Consider the following 11,911-nt stretch of genomic DNA (forward strand, 5'->3'; position numbering starts at 1 on the left):
AGGAATAATTGGGAATTGGGATTGAATCGGATTCAAACAGACAAGTAAATAAACAAATAAAGCAAGAAACAGGAAATTGAAAAGATGAATCAAGATCTCAGGACCCAAGAGACTAGAAAACCAAGTCTAGATCTCAATGCCTTCCTAGATCCAACAAGAACAATAGCAATGGAATTGTAAATTGCAAAGAGATTAGATGAAGAAGCAATGAACCGAATTGGAAATTAAATTGCAGTGAAAATCAACAGAGAGATCTAAGGTGAGATTGAAACAGAATTCCTTCAATTCTCTAACCCAAGATCCAAGACAAGTGTAATTGAAATTGAAAGCAATTAAACTAAGAAAATAAAGATCATTCAAGCTCCCAAAACTAAGAAGAAAACTCTTTTTCAAAACTAAAAAGGAAGCTCCCCGAATAAATTGAATTCTAGCCTATTTATACACTTTCTTCAATTGATCTTCAAGCCTTGAGTTGGGCCTTTGCTCTTGGTGGAATTGGGTTGAAAGAGGCCTTGGTTGATTGCTCTTGAAGTTTGGAGAGAAACCCAAGTGAACCAATTGAACCGGATTTGAGTTTTGCAAAGTTGGATTCAAAGTTAGCCTCAAAGTTAGGGGGCTAACTTTGAGGCCAACTTTTCATATCAGCAAAACCAATTTCCTGCATCTCACGTTGGTGCCAACGTTAGGGGGCTAACTTTGACCCTAACGTTGGCCTTGCTTTGTGTTGGTGTGGCGCCAACGTTAGCCTCCAAGTTAGGGGGCTAACGTTGGCGCAAACGTTGGCACACCCTGGGAATAAATTTTCATGCCAACGTTAGCCTCCAAGTTAGGGGGCTAACGTTGGCGCAAACTTGGTGCACCCTGGGAGGAATTTTTAACTTCCAACGTTAGCCTCCAAGTTAGGGGGCTAACGTTGAAGCTAACTTTTCATCCAAAAGTTTGTGCCAACGTTTGGGGGCTAACTTCAAGTCCAACTTCATTTATTCCTGGTTCAATTTCACTTGTTTCATTGTCTTCTCTTAGCTTCTAGCCATTCCTTCTTACTTCAACCTTTTTCCAAGCTTTCTTCACCTATCATAAATCAACCAAACACATCAAAGCTATGCTCAAAATCATGAGATGATCATTCTATTCTAATATGCACCAATTATGTCATCAAATCTCATGAATTTGCATTAAATCATATATGGTTGGTTCAATCAAAGGAAGCATGAAAATCTACCTAACTTAGCTTGCTTAAGCCTCAAGAAAGTGCATAATTCAATCAAAAACAAAAGAAAGAGACTAGTGAAACTAGGCTAAGATGACTTGTCATCATCCAACACACAAAAAAACTAACAAATCGAGAATTCGGTAAAGATTTCGATTTTATATCTTTTCTTTTGTTGAAGATAAGAAACAAGAAATAAGAAGTGAGATAAAGAAGAGACCATTATATCAAGAGTATTTTTGGAATAATGTATGGAGCCATAGAAACTGTCGTCACAGCCTATTTGTTGCTGAATCTCATAATCATCACCATCGATCATAACGACACAACAACACCATTCTTGTCATCATAGGAAGCCTGCATGGTGGGTGGAAGAGAAAGGGGGATACATCATTAAAATTTGAATAAAAAGAAAGATGAATTACGTTGAGGTAATGCCCAAAATGGTCTTTGAAATTCTCAATTTGCTTTCGATTAGTCCTTCACTTTTTAAAATGACTAAATAAGTCTCTCACTCTCAAAATTGTGAATCCCTATTAGTCCAAAAGTTATTAGACGTTTTAACAGTACTGAGGTATACATTTGGCACTTAACTGCACGCTGATGTGGACACACGATGAATTCAACTCAAATTGGTGTTCCAAATTGGATTAAAATGCCCAAATTGATCCAATCTTCACTTATAAAACCCTAACCCTTCAAATGTTCATCTTTGTTCTTCGTCTTCACTCCTCTCATTCTTAATGATGTTGTTAATCTTGGCACTAATCTAAAGGATATTCAATCTCCGGTAACCTTTTGTTTTTTGTTGTTCTTGCTTTCTGATCCAAAAAAAAAGCCGCTAGTTTCTTTTGGTCTCCACCATACCTTGATGTATTTTTTTTCTTTGTTGCCACAAGTTCGATGATGCGACAATCCTAAAAACAATGTGCTTCCATTCTATTTCGGTTGTTTGTGCCGTTTGTTCGGGGTTAACCGAACCACCACGGGGTAGTTATTTTCCACTTCTTCTTCTGACGACGTAATTGCTTCTTTTTTGTTTTCATTTTTTTTTTTGTCATTGGAAGCTTCTTCTTCTTCAGTTGATATGGTTATGGATGTGTTGTTGTCAGTACTAATTTGGAGGATTTGTTGTGTTGCGGTGCCGTCGAGTTTGGTGGTGGTGGTGATGGGGGGCAATTTTTTTGGTCATTGTTGTCGAAGAGGAGAAGGTTGGAAAAATATGGAATGTAGAGTAAGATGGTGGTTAGGATCAACCAAAGGGTAATGCTACTTTTGGATCTATTATTGTATTGATTGGAATAAGGGTGCATTTGATTTGCTTTTATTAATTATTAGTTTATTTTCAAGGTTCGATTTTCCTTTCTTTGAGGTTGTTTCTTGCTTACAAAGGTGGTGTATGTGTGAGAAGAAACTTGAAAGTTCAGAATAGTTCGAATCTCACAAAAATAGAAATTAGGAAATTGTTTTAATATTGTTATTTTCATTTAATTTGCTTTCTTCTTTCTTTTTGTGTTTTGTTTCTTATGATTCTGATGTGTAAAGTTTGTTATGGCTAGAACAACAACAACGAGAAGGAGATGATTGGAGACGAAGAATAAAGATAAACATTTGGAGGTTAGGGTTTTATAAATGAAAATTGGATCAATTTGGGCATTTTAATCAAATTTGGAACACCAGTTTGAGTTGAATTCATTGTTTGTCCACATCAGCGTGCAGTTAAGTGCCAACTTGGCACTTAACTATACACCTTAGCGCCGTTAAAACGTCTAGTAACTTTTGGACTAACGGAGATTCACGATTCTGAGAGTGAGAGATTTATTTGGTCATTTTAAAAAGTGAGGGAATAATCTAAAGCGAGTTGGAATTTTCAAGGACCATTTTGGACATTACCTCAAATTACGTTAATGATGATGGAGAAAGCAGAGGATTGGGAAATGAAGGAAGTTACAGAGAAAAAGTGTCAGAAGAGAAAGGATACGAATTAAATTAGGTTAGGAAATAAAAAATAGAAAAAGTAACCAACATAAAGAGGATGTGAAGAGAAAATAAAAGGAATTGTTGCTGTTAAGATGATGGTGCCCAGATGATTTAATAGGAGAGGGAACGTAAACAACATCAACACCACCATGAAACACGCTCCTTTTGTTCACAACTCATAAACTCCATTTAGATACCTAAAACTCATAATTCAAGAGATAAACAATCTTGCTTAAAATTCCCAAGAAAAAGGAAAGAAAACAAAACCTTTGGATGGTAGCTTTGGTGAACCAAGGAACATTAGTCACATCGTGTATTTGATATGATGTGTATAGAGCTCCAATATAAGTATAGAACAATGGTCATTCTGACAATCATATGTCTAGATTGGAATTTTCAACTCATTCACCTTAAAAAAAAACAATCCAACTCAAAAACTATAATAAAAAGAAAAATTTAAAGAAATAAAACTCTTTTTTTTATTTTAAAAAGACTTCAAATTGCTTTTATTACATGCTAACAATAAACTTTAATTTGAAATTCTCTCCCAGCAAGTTTATTATCGTAATTTACTTGAAATGTAAAATAAGTTAACACAATTTAGTAATTAAAATAGGGGAAACAAAAAGAATTAAAGTGAACATAATTAAAGTAGGAAAAATAATACAATCATTTGATATACACCTTTCTAATCTTGCTATTAGAAGTGAGAGCAAGTGTTGGTTCTTAGAGATAAAATTGGCAACAACACCAAAAAATACTCTATTGGCAAAAAACTACAGGATTGAGAAGATAGTTTAGTCAAAACTAAAGTGAGAAAAGATATGAAACACTCAAATAGTTAAGTGCATAGAAAGAGAAGGTTGCCACCTAGAGATTCTCTTTAGGAAGCCAAGTGAGTTGAGAGCATTATGAGCAAGGTTAAAGAAGGATATACTGAGACTCCAACCAGCTGCAAAACCCTTCTTTTCAAGGAATGAATAAAATGTATTTTCAGTTAAACAAATCAACAAACACCACACAATGCATTCCAATTCCAAAATTTAAAGTGAAAAAAGGGCACATGTAATAAGCCAATCATATCCAAATCACATGTCTATATTGAAATTTTCAACTCATTCACCTTAAAGCCTGAATTGTTCTTGGGCTTCTCTAGGGGAATGATGACCGTCATTGCCTAAGCTTCACAAAAAATCAATGATATTCCTCTTAATCCTTTTGTGCTGCTGCATGAAATTGTAAGCATTTTGATTAGAAAACTTGACTCAGACACTTCAGTCACTTCATTTTCTTTATAATACAATAATGTTTCATTATTAAGATAGGAGCCTCAAGAAATAAAAATGCTCAATAATCAATAGATCCTTAAATATTATAACAATCTAACTTTCACACATATCACAAATGTAAATATTGATAAATAAGAACATTATTAGATTAAAAAATAATAATAACTCTTGAAATGGATTTGATAAATAATTCACAACATTACACAAATTTGATTAAGCAAAAATATTTCACTTCAAATATCTAACCATAAATATGTTGCATGTACTATAAAATAATAAGTTGAACTAATTGAAAAGAGTTCAAGGTAAATGTCCTTTAGTATAACAAAGAAACTCTACTTAAAACTTAAACCAGAAAAATATCAAATAAAAGTTACTCTTTAAATGAAATGTAATCATAAGTCCTCAACATGAAGCTAATTGTAAAGAGCAAACAAAGTACTTTTTTTTCAAGAGTTTCATAACAGAATACTTTCTTTGTACTCTTACAAAGAGAGTATTCTTTTGTTAAAATTCTTGGAACAAATCTAAAGATCCAAAGAAAGTGGCATTACGAATCATAAGCTTCAAGGAAAAAGAATAGAGCTAGTTAAAAATAAATAAATAAATATTTAAAAGAATTTTTTAAATTACAATTCTTTTTTTTAAGTCACCAAAAAGAATTACAATTCTTTTTCCAATAAACTTAACTTAAATGCCATGCTTATAACTCAGTTTTTGCACTCTTGAATCATTATTTGATATATACATAAGCTGATATCAATATAATGTTGTCCACGCAAGCTATATGGCTCAGAAAAAGAATAAAACTATGGATTTGACAAACCTGATTCCTTTTCAGCTAATGGAATTCAACAAAGTTTTGTTATTCCCCTTAACTTTGGCATAACCAAACTTTTCAATGAAAGTAAGGATAAACAAGTAGTTAAAAAGAGATAACTATTAAGAAGTTTATGATGAGATAAAAAAAACTGAAATTAAGATAACATTTAATTCATATTTAGGGTAATTGTGATATATTTGGTATTAAATAACCATAGAGGAAAAAAATACAATCCTGTAAAAAAGAAACATAAAGATATCAACATGAGTACACACACAACTCATATTTTCAAGTGTGACAAACTTTACTGAAGTAAAAAAACTCAAACGGAGAAAATAAGAACTGAAAAATGAAATGTCACAATCTTCTCACTATGGGTAAACTTTCTTTCAATAGATGGCTAGTTAAAAGCATAAGCTTTTGCATCATAAGAACAATAAATTTTCACATAATGGTATCACTTATTAAATGGTGTAATTGAATCAAGCTAGGAAAGTAAGTGATCAACTACAATGGGGCATCATGAAATATGACTCCTAATATGAATCTATCATGAATGTAACATAGTTTGAAGGTTGAAATCCATATTAAGAAAATATATATTATGGCCATCAATCAAATATAGTGATAAATCAAAGAGAGGAGATAATAATAAGCAGAAGCAAAGAAAAAATTTAAGCAACTAAATAAAAAACTAATAAAAACATAATAAAATAGATACAAACCTCCCTAGTAGTTGCAGCAAGATCTTTTACCGTAGTTCCTAAATTACTCTGAATTTACAAAAATAAGGACATTAAAAGCAAAGAAAAAATTTATAATTCATGTTGCATTACTTAGAAATCTTATATCAAAGAAGAAAAACGATAACAGGAAGTAAATAGATCTCATCAATCTACGATTGATCACTGTTGCTCTGCTCTCTGCTTTCCTAGTCTCACTGCATGTGCTCTCTATGTCAGTCACTCAGTTCTTTCTACTAATCTACTCTTTTTCACTACTTCCTGCTTCCTCCTCTGTACCTACCACCACCACCACATTAATAAAAGAAAAGAAAAGGTTAACTTGAAAGCAACGTACCAAAGGAAGGAAGGAAGATGTGTGACTGGACTAATGAATCCAGATGCAAATGAAACTCATAGTCGTAGCTGCCTTGTCAATCACTGTAACATGTTCCATCGCCGCAGTTGTATCCACCACCGCAAGGAAGAGCTCGTGCAGCTGAGACATCCACACGATGCACGATCGCTTCATCGATCAGGGGGAGAGATCGTCGTTGGCCATGAGAGCTGGAGAGAAGAAAGAATTGTAAAAAAAAAAATCATATTCTGGAGTATAATGAAAGTAAATATTTAGTTTAAATTAACTATCAATTCAAAATTTAAATTTTGAAACACTAAAATTTGTAGAACTGATGGAAATGAAAGGAAGAGGAAAAAAACAAATGAATAAGGACAAAGAAATTTATGGTACCAATGAAGGATAGAGTAGAGGATTGAAGAGTTAAAGAGGTTGTAGAGAGAACATGTCAGAAGATAAAAAAATTAATTTAAAAAATAAAAAAGAGTGGAAGAGACCAATACAAAGAAGATGTGAAAAGAGAACAAATGAAATTGTTATGGTCGAAGAGGATGGAGTATAGATAAACTACCAAGAAAGAGAACACAATATGAACTCTCCTGTGAATTGCGCTCCTTGAAGATATATAGGAATTCCACTAACTGGAAACCCTCTTTTAAAGAATAGGTATATGATAATGATAATACGTTATAAATTAATAACAAATCTTTGGTTATATTCATCTACCCTGTGAATTGCGATTTATATGCTTTCTTCTTCTTTTTTTAGAAAAAGTTCTTAGTAAATTTAGTGTAATTCACAACCTAAACTTGCATTATTTCAACTATAATCTATACATACTGGGAGAAAATATTGATAAAAGAAAACTCAATAATACATTGGTAGTTAGCATTATTTCTTTACTTTAATTTTAGTTGAATGAATGATTTTCATCGTTATGTATATGTTGGAACACCATCATCAAATTAAACAAGACCAACAATTAATAAAGTTGTACCGTACAACTATTGATAATGTTTAGCAATGGGTAAAATTGTCATGTAGTTATGTCATAAATTGTCTTTAATTTATGCATATTTTGATAAAATTATTTCTAAGAAAGAATTATTTCTGTTTTAATAAATAATCTAATAAATTTCTATAGTTTTAATTCACCATGTTTGATTATGCTAGGTAAACATAATGTCTACATACATAGATGATGTAAAATCTAATTCGGATAATGATTTGGGTGATGATTTCAATTATGAATCGATTTCAGATGATGAACATTCATTAGATTTTACTAGCAATAAATGAAGATACATGTGAAGTTAAAAGAATTGTGAATTTAATGGTGGATGAGTAGTGGGTTTTACTCTAAAACTCATTGGATAAGGTGAGATATCACTAAATCCTTGTGTTTAGTTGTATGTCATAAACCCTAACTTTGGTTCTTGTTGTTTTTCGTGATATAGAGTGTTCTCGGTGTTGTTTGGCGTTGAGTGAAGGCTTGAAAGCTTGTGGTGAAGTGGTTTTGTGCGTAAAGGATAATCGGCCAAGGTATGCTTTTGGTTTCCTTTATGTAATATGTAATATTTAGTGAAACTTATGCTAGTGGACCATAGGATAGGATTGAATTGGATATATGGTTGTTTGAACTATGTTTGTGGTATATGCATGATGATGGAGAATAAAGAAAAGGTATATGTCGAGGTATGATTGTGGTGGACTCTAATATGATGATAATGTTAATTGTTGGTAGTTATTGATTATTGTGGGTGATGGTGATTGTTGGGAATTATTGGTGTTGATGATGTTTGATGATTATTGATGCTTGTGATAATTTTGATGAATTAAGATGGTGATTATTTGTGTTTGATTGTGAATGTTGATAATGATAATGAGTATTGAATATTATGGTTGGTGTTGTTAACAATTGGTGGTGATGGTGAGTTTTGATTATGATTGAGTTGAGGAAGTGAGGAGGTTGATAAAAATATAAGTTAGTGAGGATTAAATGGTTTTAATAGTGAATGAATAAGAGATGGTTGAGAAATATTAGTATGAGGTTTTGTGTTGGTTTTGGGTGTGTTTGATTTGGTTTGGATTTGAAGTTTTGGAAATTAGAGAATTTTGTTGAATTTGGTAAAACTTTATTTTTGACGAACTTTGGCGGATAATAACTTGAGCCTCAGATCTTGAAATTTAATGATTTTTATTTTAAATCAAAGATGACTTTGAGAGCATTAAAATGATATAAAGTTTGAGAAAAATGGAGTTTTGTAAAGGAAGTTATGAACGTTTGAAGTTCGGTATGAAAATCTGATTTGTTGCAACTTTAAATTTTTTTGAGTCTGATAAAATATGCGTACGCGAACCTGTGCACGTGACGTGGGCTTTCTCTACTGCCTAGAGGTCTCGCGTACGCAGACACTAGCATGCGTACCCGAGCATGTAATTTCAAGGCATGCGTATGCAAGAATTTAACACGCGATGCGAGCATTCCATTCGGGTGGGAATACTAACATACGCGAGCAGGGTGTTGTGTACGTGACCACCTAATTTTAACAACATGCGTTCGCGGACAGGAGGCTTGCGTACGCAAGACCCCTATTTTGCAGAAAAATAGTTTTTCTTCACTTTTCAAGGGTTCTCTAACTTTTCAAACTTCTTTATCTACTGTTTAAGATTGCTAACTAGTAATTAGACCTTAAGACTAATAGAGATGGGTTAGTGGACTAAATTGATAATTTATGTATGAGTTTAGAAGACGGTGACTTAGACCTGATATGTCAGTTGGATGGGGTTGTCATGTGAACTGATGGGGAGTTGGATTGATGATGAACTTGTGATATTGAGGCCGGATGATGAGATTGATTATGTAATTGTGATATGCATTATTCTCCATCGTAAGAGTTGTGGCAGTCTCCCGCCTACATTCGGATGTGAGGGTTGTGGTAGTCTCATGCTCACGTGATATGAATTGTATTGGTAAGTCGCTATGCGCCTCGAACAATGGCTGTGGCAGTCTCCCACTTGTCAAGGTAGCGGTGTCGACGTAGGGGCCGAGGCAGTCTTCTACCTACGTTGAGATGTGAGGATTGATGCAATCTCCTGCTTGCATAACCTTTTTGTTGCAAGAGTGAACATGGGTACTGTAACCCTAAAGAGTGTGCCAGGTACTATATCCATGGGTTGAGAGTGAGTAGGACACTATATCCCTGGCGTGGTAGAGAGGCAACATCTCAAGGATGTGTCGGGTTGACATTTTGAACCGACAACTGATATCACGAGCCAAATAGGATAGACATTCATCATATGCATCTCTTATGTGCTTGTTTGCTTTACTTGTCATTTGCCTAAATATATAATATGCCTACTTGCTTGAATTACTTGCGATACATGAATATTACCTGTGTATTACTTGTTTGCATATACTTTTGATTGTCTGGTGCTAAGGAGGTCAAGTAGGCGGCGGCAATAGGATCGCATGGAGGGTAGGTTGGCGAAGACTGTGAGATATATCGGTGTGCTTTGTATTAGTTAGAAATCTCCTAAATTTAGATAACACTGTTTATAGTTTATGGTTTAAGTTATTTATTTTGTTAAGCTTGAATATCTGTATTTGATGTGAAGTTCTAGGATTGCTTTTGGCATCCCAAAACCTTATATCTTACATATTGTACACTGTTACCATACTGAGAACCTCCAGTTCTCATACCATATGTTGTTGTTTTTCAAATGCAGGTCGCAACCCACCTCTGTGAGTTTGCGGATATGGTGACAGAGTGGAGGATGACCTTTCTTATGCTTTATTGTACTTTAGTTTTGTTGTAGTTATTTTCTCACCTTTTGTATTTTATACTTTATTGCCTTAGAGGTTTACTTGAGAGATAAGTTGTATAAGCTATTTTAACATAAAAACTATGTATTGTCTGTTTGTAACTAGTTGGCCTAAACTCCGCAAGCTACGACTAGAGTTCTTTTGACTATATATATATATATATATGTGTGTGTGTGTGTGTGTGTGTGTGTGTGTGTGTGTGTGTGTGTGTGTGTGTGTGTGTGTGTGTGTGTGTGTGTGTTGTATCTTGATCATTATGGTATTATGTTCTATGTTGTATCTTGTGTCTTTACACCTTTTGTTATCGTGAGGAACGTTTCGCGCAATGTATCTCTGTTTCTATGTCCTTGGGCTATAATTCTTCATCAAGCTTCTAGTATTAGTATTTTCTTCTTATTTACTACTGTATGAGCTTTAGAATTGTCGTGACACTTTGTTATTCTTCGCTTTATGACAAGAGATAAGGTTTAAGGTAACGGGTTATTACAGTACATGAATGGCAAAAACTTATCAAACTCGAATGATGTGGGAATATTATTTCCTAAGGAAAAAGATTTTCAGGTACATTAGAACAACGTCACAGTGTGAAGGTATAAACTCTCTAATTAGATTTTATGTTAACCGCAAGAATAGACTAATTGACTTCCTGCGTAACCTAGATAGGAAATTAAATGAATATAGAAACAATGAATTAGTAGCTGACTTTAAATCTCAATGCTCTAAGCTCGTGATGATTACTTTCTTAGAAGTTTATGAAAGATTTGCAGCAAATTGTTTCACTCATAACATGTTTAAGTAAATACGTAACACCATTCAGAAGGATGGGGCATTAAATATCAAGTTATTGTCTACTGTTAGGGACAAGGTTAAGTTTAGTATGACTGCTCTAGGACACCCGATAAAAGATTGACTGGTGGAACTACATAGATGTAATAATCTATTTTCATGCTCTTACAAGTTATTTGAGGGTGGCATTCCTTGTAGCTACATTTTCTGTACCATGAAGTATGAGAACCTGCTTGACTTTCCAGAGTCTTTAATCTATAAAAGGTAGACTAAGAATGCAAAAAATAAATTTAGTTGTACAAGAATGTATGATAAAGATGATGTTGAGAGGGTTTTAAATTTCGGAATGGGTACATTAGCATCCAATTGCAATTAGCTCTATGATCTTGTATGTAAAAAAGATGTTTACTTTGAATAAATTCATTCAAAAATTGTGAAGCTAATTATTCATTTGCAGTCATGGAAATATGGCACCGCCGCTCCAAATTCAAATGTAGAAGGAATTAATGATATTTTTATTATTAAGAGTAAATGAGCCCCTTCCCGTAGGTCTTCGTGGAGGAAAAAAAGAACGTGCTTTAATTGCTACAAGTATGGCCATTACTACAAGTGATGCCCTGATCTACTGCAAAAGACTAATTAAGCTAATTTTTTTGAGACAACAACAGAGAATGCATCAACCACGATTGACTTCACTCAACAGACGAATGGCTTTGAAGTTAGTTCATAATACTCAAAACATTTTCAAACATCACTTGTTTTTTATTTACCATGATATTTAAATATAAAATCCTATAACACCTTCAGAAAAGCTTTGTTAAATCTACCAAATGTTCCATTGTTAAGTCTGAAGAATTATTACGACCAAAATCATAAATAACAGTTAGTGTTTATAATATAAAGGTTATTATTCTAAA

The 11,911-nt window shown here is 33.5% G+C and overlaps 1 long non-coding RNA gene across 4 annotated transcripts; it reads right to left on the reverse strand.

The window, feature by feature from the left end:
- Nucleotides 1-208: 208 nt before the first annotated feature.
- LOC112702812 (uncharacterized) lies at nt 209-7,098 on the reverse strand. 4 transcript variants are annotated; one of them, XR_011863826.1, is made up of 8 exons: nt 6,776-7,046; nt 6,383-6,591; nt 6,028-6,075; nt 4,314-4,416; nt 4,061-4,155; nt 3,458-3,599; nt 1,431-1,567; nt 209-1,071 (listed from the first exon to the last, which is right to left on the reverse strand). It is a non-coding gene; the product is annotated as an uncharacterized lncRNA (long non-coding RNA). The 4 variants fall into 4 exon arrangements; XR_011863825.1 differs by lacking the exons at nt 209-1,071; nt 1,431-1,567; nt 3,458-3,599 and having other exon boundaries at nt 3,822-4,155; nt 6,954-7,098; XR_003154280.2 differs by lacking the exons at nt 209-1,071; nt 1,431-1,567; nt 3,458-3,599 and having other exon boundaries at nt 3,822-4,152.
- Between the last annotated feature and the right edge of the window lie 4,813 nt (nt 7,099-11,911).

Source organism: Arachis hypogaea, chromosome 7 (assembly GCF_003086295.3).
Source record: "Arachis hypogaea cultivar Tifrunner chromosome 7, arahy.Tifrunner.gnm2.J5K5, whole genome shotgun sequence".
Lineage (NCBI taxonomy): Eukaryota > Viridiplantae > Streptophyta > Magnoliopsida > Fabales > Fabaceae > Arachis > Arachis hypogaea.